Source organism: Schistocerca nitens, chromosome 1 (assembly GCF_023898315.1).
Source record: "Schistocerca nitens isolate TAMUIC-IGC-003100 chromosome 1, iqSchNite1.1, whole genome shotgun sequence".
Classification (NCBI taxonomy): domain Eukaryota; kingdom Metazoa; phylum Arthropoda; class Insecta; order Orthoptera; family Acrididae; genus Schistocerca; species Schistocerca nitens.
In genome coordinates, this window is record NC_064614.1 from 1,201,240,046 (window position 1) to 1,201,247,607 (window position 7,562).

Consider the following 7,562-nt stretch of genomic DNA (forward strand, 5'->3'; position numbering starts at 1 on the left):
TATCTTAGTCATTTTTGCAAACATTTACATAACTCAGTTGATCCAAATAAAACATAGCCCTGAGTACAGGGTTTGTCAAACATATAGAAATTAAGAACATAGTAGTTGAAGAGCGCATGGGCGACTGAGTAAAATCGGCCAGCGTAGTAGCACTGCGGCCAGGGCAGGTGGCGCTCAGGTCGCAAACTATTTGCCGATTGGCGTACTGAAGTAACATGTGAGGTATCAATATTAAATGCATCCTTAGATAGAGTTACAAAATAAATAAAATCATTTACCACTCCCGTTGTGACATACTGGGAGTTATAGGCGCAATCACGTAGAACATTCATCAAAAACAGGACAGGTGGCGCTTCCGCCATGAGTAATATGTATTGGCATATACAGCCAGAATATAACGGTTATATTACCATAATAGTGAAACACATAGGATGTATATAAGTAACAAATTTTAGAAAATCGTAATGGCTCTTAAGTCATAATTATGAAACCTGGGCTATAATCCAGTTAATACATATGTTAGAATGAAAAAATTATTACATGAAGGCCCGTATATTGGCAGCCATACATCGTGAGAAAAATATATTACATAACAGGCAGTGAGCTAAAAGATAAGAAAGTGCATTATAGCTTCCTGAGGAAATGGAGTACTGAGGTTACTAGCATTTATGTTATATATTAAACAGTACGGGTTTGAAGCCTTCGAAAAATTGTCTACAGGCAAGGTTCAGCTGATCATTAAGTATATTGCCGTCTTTGAGCTCAAGATGTTTGAAAATAAATAGCTCTTCCCACAGATCTAGTCTCCGTCCTTTGACTTGTCTGTGTAGGATAACCGTGTCTTCTAACTGTTTTGGCGTATGGCCGGCTATCAAGAGGTGTTCAGCAAAAGTAGAGTTGCGAAAATTTATTCCTTTTTTACCTAATAGATGCTCTTTATATCGTGTTTTCACAGCTCTGCCTGTTTGACCAATGTAATATGAGGGGCAGTTATTACAGGTTAGTTTGTAAATACCTGAATTAGAAAACCAATCCCTGGCAATCTCTACTGACTGTACAAGATTTCTTTTTAAACTGTTGTTTGTAGAGAAAGAGACGTTACAGTTATATTTTTTATTTAGAAGACGTTTGATCCTATACGATATGTTACCCAAGAAGGGGATGGAAATAAATTTTTTAGTTTCCATGGTGTCTGTGGGGAGTTTATTTCTCAAAGTCGAGCAATTTTGGGAAATTTTCTTATTAAGCAGGTAATCGATCATATTCTGGTTGTACCCATTATTGACCGCAATAGCTTTGATGACATTCAATTCCTTTTTTTGGGCCGCTGGTGATAAAGGAGTGGTTACCATTCGATGAATGGCGGAATGAAAAAATGCCAGTTTATGAGCTTTTGGATGAGTTGAGTCAGCAGGAATAATATTATCTGAATATGTTTCTTTGCGAAAGATATTGAAATGGAAGGTATTATCTTGTATAGAAATTGTTAAATCTAGAAAATTTAGTTCGCGTTTATCATTTTGAAGTTCCTTAGTGAAGGAAATTTTTTCATGTAAACCGTTGAAAGTGTTAAAGAGAAGCTCTAAATCATAATCTGTGCCGTCAAAAGCAATGAAAATAACATCAACATAACGTGCATAATAGCGGATTTTTTGGCGTAATTCTGAACTAGAATTGAAGAATTTTGTTTCCAGGGCGTTGATGAAAATCTCTGCTAGAATACCGGCAAGTGGGCTACCCATTGCTAAACCATCTGGCTGTACATACATTTTCCCATTAAATGTGAAATAATTGTATTTTAAAACGACCTTAAGCAAATTAATGAGTTCCGCAATCTGTGTTTCACTTAATTTTTTTATGCTTGAGAAGATTCTCTTTTACAAGGTCTATAGTTTCATTGACCGGGATATTTGTGTAAAGGCTGACGATATCAAAGGACACCAGTCTAGTGTCAGGTGTACAAAGTATAGACTGAATGTTATTAATTAATTCCTTACTGTTTTTTATGGAAAAGTTATTTTCAAATGTGAAAGCATCTTTAATTTTAAAATGGAGGCGCCTAGCGAGCGTATGATGTGGACTACCTATACCATTCACTATAGGGCGGATAGGGTGATTTCGTTTATGCAGTTAAAACTGGCTTCTGAGCACGGGTGGTTTTGGGTTCATGTTTATAAGCTCTTTCTTTTGAAACTTATTGAATAGGCTGACGGAATTAGTTAAAGTACGCCGGATTTCATTTTGCAGTTCAGCAGTAGGATCTACAGTAACCTCAGTGATATCGTTTTCCTCAAAAACTATAGACCTTCTTGGGTAACATATCGTATAGGATCAAACGTCTTCTAAATAAAAAATATAACTGTAACGTCTCTTTCTCTACAAACAACAGTTTAAAAAGAAATCTTGTACAGTCAGTAGAGATTGCCAGGGATTGGTTTTCTAATTCAGGTATTTACAAACTAACCTGTAATAACTGCCCCTCATATTACATTGGTCAAACAGGCAGAGCTGTGAAAAAACGATATAAAGAGCATCTATTAGGTAAAAAAGGAATAAATTTTCGCAACTCTACTTTTGCTGAACACCTCTTGATAGCCGGCCATACGCCAAAACAATTAGAAGACACGGTTATCCTACACAGACAAGTCAAAGGACGGAGACTAGATCTGTGGGAAGAGCTATTTATTTTCAAACATCTTGAGCTCAAAGACGGCAATATACTTAATGATCAGCTGAACCTTGCCTGTAGACAATTTTTCGAAGGCTTCAAACCCGTACTGTTTAATATATAACATAAATGCTAGTAACCTCAGTACTCCATTTCCTCAGGAAGCTATAATGCACTTTCTTATCTTTTAGCTCACTGCCTGTTATGTAATATATTTTTCTCACGATGTATGGCTGCCAATATACGGGCCTTCATGTAATAATTTTTTCATTCTAACATATGTATTAACTGGATTATAGCCCAGGTTTCATAATTATGACTTAAGAGCCATTACGATTTTCTAAAATTTGTTACTTATATACATCCTATGTGTTTCACTATTATGGTAATATAACCATTATATTCTGGCTGTATATGCCACTACATATTACTCATGGCGGAAGCGCCACCTGTCCTGTTTTTGATGAATGTTCTACGTGATTGCGCCTATAACTCCCAGTATGTCACAACGGGAGTGGTAAATGATTTTATTTATTTTGTAACTCTATCTAAGGATGCATTTAATATTGATACCTCACATGTTACTTCAGTACGCCAATCGGCAAATAGTTTGCGACCTGAGCGCCACCTGCCCTGGCCGCAGTGCTACTACGCTGGCCGATTTTACTCAGTCGCCCATGCGCTCTTCAACTACTATGTTCTTAATTTCTATATGTTTGACAAACCCTGTACTCAGGGCTATGTTTTATTTGGATCAGCTGAGTTATGTAAATGTTTGCAAAAATGACTAAGATACTTCACTCCATGTTACTGTAATATTGTAAGTATCAGCAATCCTTCTCACATGTTGTAATACAAGATTTTCCTAATATATGTTATACTTTATTCTTGACTCATGTATCTTACCTTGGATATAAATTATGATGTTCATTGTCCCCAGGCCGTCTTCTGAAGAAGATAGATTTATATCTATTGAAACCTAGGTAAAGATTACTTTATCCTTTGCAACTGGTCGGCTGTTTTTTAATCTTTTGACGTGGAACCGTTGCTGTATCGCAGCTATGTTTAAAATACTGGAACTCTGTTTCAAGTTTTTTAACAAGTAAATTAACCTCAAAAAGTTCCAGGAAACTAGTATTTTTTACCAAAGGTTTTTCTGTTGCCCTATTACAAATCTTGTTTTGTGTATTTGCTTCAGTTATTATAGGGAATTAGTATTTTTTTAGCTCAACAGGTTGAAAGATACTCTACAGGATTAATTTAGAGTTATTTGTTCACTGTCCTGTAATACATTGCAGCAGCCAAAATGATTCCCTACTGTGAATGCTGTTTCTCTTGGACATGGGGTGAGTCCTTGAGATTTGTAAGCAGCTGGAAATCACCCTGACTACTGTCAAATGCTTGCCCATGCATTGGAAGACCTCCCAAGAGTCATGTACCTGTAGTACCAGTACCAAAGGTATCCAAATTACTATCCTCTCCTGTGGATCCTGTCTCCTCTGCAGAAAGTACAGAGTCTGTCATTTCTCATCCACTTGACTGTGAGTAAAGTTTCACTGGTAGATATAGGTTGCTTGTACTGGGTGGACAGGGACCAGGAAGGTCTCAGGTTGTTATACCAATCTCCTAACCATGAAATTTCTTGGTGCTGTTTTTTGTCTCCAACCAGTAAAAATAATGATTGTTGTAGGAAACCTGGAAATTTAGTGTAAGATCAAAAGAAATGACTCTCATGGCTGTGAGTATTAAAATTCTAGTGATTAACTGCCAAAAATTTCACAAAAAAGTTCCAGAGTTTGAAGAGCTCCTGAAAAGCAGTGAAGCTCACATTATGCTAGGTGCAGAAAGATTGTTGGAACCTGAAATTGATAGCAATGAACTTTTTGGTGAAAATTTGATTGTATATTGAAAGAATGTGTCTTGAAAGGAGGATAATAATAATAATAATTTTATTGTCTTTAAGCCATTACAGCAATAGACAAAGTCATACATATAATACAATACAGTACAGTACATGCTATATAAGGACAGAAATGTTAAGAACTTTACAGTTTAATATCACAGGTCATGAAATCCTTTACATTGTAGAATGGGTTTACAACTAACCAGTCATAAAGTGTTTGTTTGTATTTTTGCTCTGGTAAATTTTGTATACCTTGTGGAAGTTTGTTAAATAATTTGTGGCCCATAAGTTCATAACTGTTAACTGATTTTGACAGTCTGTGGTAGGGCGTATAGATAGAGCTGTTTGTCCTAGTGCTGTAACAATGTATATTTGCCCTGCGTTTTACTTTACGTAAGTTCTTTTTTGTGTAGATTAAAACATAATAAATATATAGGTTTATTACTGTCATGATTTTTTGTTGAGTAAACAAAGGTTTACAATGAGCCTTGTATGGTGAGCCTGTAATTATCCTAATAGCTTTCTTTTGCAGCAATAGTATATCATGCACACAAGTGGAGTTTCCCCATAAAATAATGCCATAGGATATGATGCTTTGGAAAAATGAGTAGTAAGATGCTCTAACATAATTTTTAGGTACACAGTGCATTAATCGCCTTAACAAATAGATTACCCTAGACAATTAACCGCTAATATACTTAATATGTGGATTCCAAGAAAGTTTATCATCCAAATATACCCCCAAAAATTTAACACAACTAGGATAATCTGATGGAAACTTGTCTTTTAAACTAAATACCATCTGCTGGGTTTTGCTTTCATTAAGCAAGAACCCATTTGCTTTAAACCAGAGTGAAGCTTGCTCAATTGTCTCTGTAAGATGAACATCAACAAAAGCAAAATGAGGATAATGGAATGTAGTCGAATTAAGTCTGGTGATGCTGAGGGAATTAGATTAGGAAATTAGACACTTAAAGTAGTAAAGGAGTTTTGCTATTTGGGGAGCAACATAACTGATGATGGTCAAAGTAGAGAGGATAAAAAATGTAGGCTGGCAATGGTAAGGAAAGCGTTTCTGAAGAAGAGAAATTTGTTAACATCGAGTATAGATCTAAGTGTAAGGAAATTGTTTCTGAAAGTATTTGTATGGAGTGTAGCCATGTATGGAAGTGAAATATGGATGATAAATAGTTTGGACAAGAAGAGAATAGAAGCTTTCAAAATGTGATGCTACAGAAGAATGCTGAAGATTAGATGGGTAAATCACATAACTAATGAGGAGGTATTGAATAGAATTGGAGAGAAGAGGAGTTTGTGGCACAACTTGATAAGAAGAAGGGACCGGTTGGTAGGACATGTTCTGAGGTATCAAGGGATCACAAATTTAGCATTGGAGGACAGCGTGGAGGGTAAAAATTGTAGAGGGAGACCAAGAGATAAATACACTAAGCATATTCGGAAGGATGTAGGTTGCAGTAAGTACTGGGAGATGAACAAGCTTGCACAGGATAGAATAGTATGAGAGCTCCATAAAACCAGTCTCAGGACTGAAGACCACAAAACAACAACATTGAAAGAATAGGGCAATGGTAAATGGAGGTGGTGTATTTGTTGCAGTAACAGGAAACTCAAATCCACTGAGATAGAAATTGAAACTGCATGTGAAATTGTTAGGGTAAGACTCAGTATCAGGGGTGGTTGTAACATTCTAATTAGACACCTCAGTCACCCACCAGACTCATCTCCTGATGTAACAAAAAACATTAGAGAAAACCTTAGTTTGCTTGTATGTAGGTTTCCTAATTATAGCATAATCGTAGGCGGAGAATTTAATCAGCCAACAATCAACTGGGAAAGTCACAGTTTTGTTAGGGGTGTGGGTGATAAGACATCCTGTAAAACATTACAAAATGCCTTCTCTGAAAACTACATAGAACAGAACTCCACTCATGACTAAAATATATTGGATCTAATGGCAACAAATAGACCTGACCTCTTTGAGGACATCCACATTGAAACTGCTATCACTGACCATGATGCAGATGTGGCAGCAATCATTACTAAATCACAAAGGACAACTGAAACAAGCTGAAAGATGTACACACATCAAAAAAAAAAAAAAAATTTGTATCACCTTGGTTCCAAGAGTTCCGGAACCTGTACAGAAAACTGGAATAGAGATAAACATAAACATTATTTCTGCCCTCTTTATTGCTCATGAAAACCACACATTGCATGTTGTACCACCATACAGTGAGACCTTCAGAGGTGGTGGTCCAGATTGCTGTATGCACCGGTACCTCTAATACCAAGTAGCACATCCTCTTGCATTGATGATTGCCTGTATTTGTTGTGGCATACTATCCACAAATTCATCCAGAAACTGTTGGTCCAGATTGTCCCACTCCTCAATGGTGATTCGGTGTAGATCCCTCACAGTGGTGGTGGGTCATATCGCCCATAAACAGCCCTTTTCAATCCATCCCAGGCATGTTCAATAGGGTTCATGTCTGGAGAACATGCTGGCTACTCTAGTCAAGTTGTGTCATTATCCTGAAGGAAGTCATTCACAAGACGTGCATGATGGGGGTGTGAATTGTCATCCATGAAGACAAATGCCTTACTAATATGCTGCTGATATGGTTGCACTATCGGTTTAAGGATATCATTCATGTATCGTACAGCCGTCATGGCACCTTCCATGACCACCAGGCCCCACATAATGCCACCCCAAAACAGCAGGGAACCTCCACTATGCTATGCTGCACTCACTGGACAGTGCGTCTAAGGCATTCAACCTGACCGGGTTGCCTCCAAACACATCTCCGACGATTGTCTGGTTGAAGGCATATGTGACACTCATCAGTGAAGAGAACATGATGCCAATCTTGAGTGGTCCATTCAGCATATTGTTGGGCCTATCTGTACCGTGCTGCATGGTGTTGTGTTTGCAAAAATGGACCTCACCATGGATGTCGGAAGAGAAGTTGT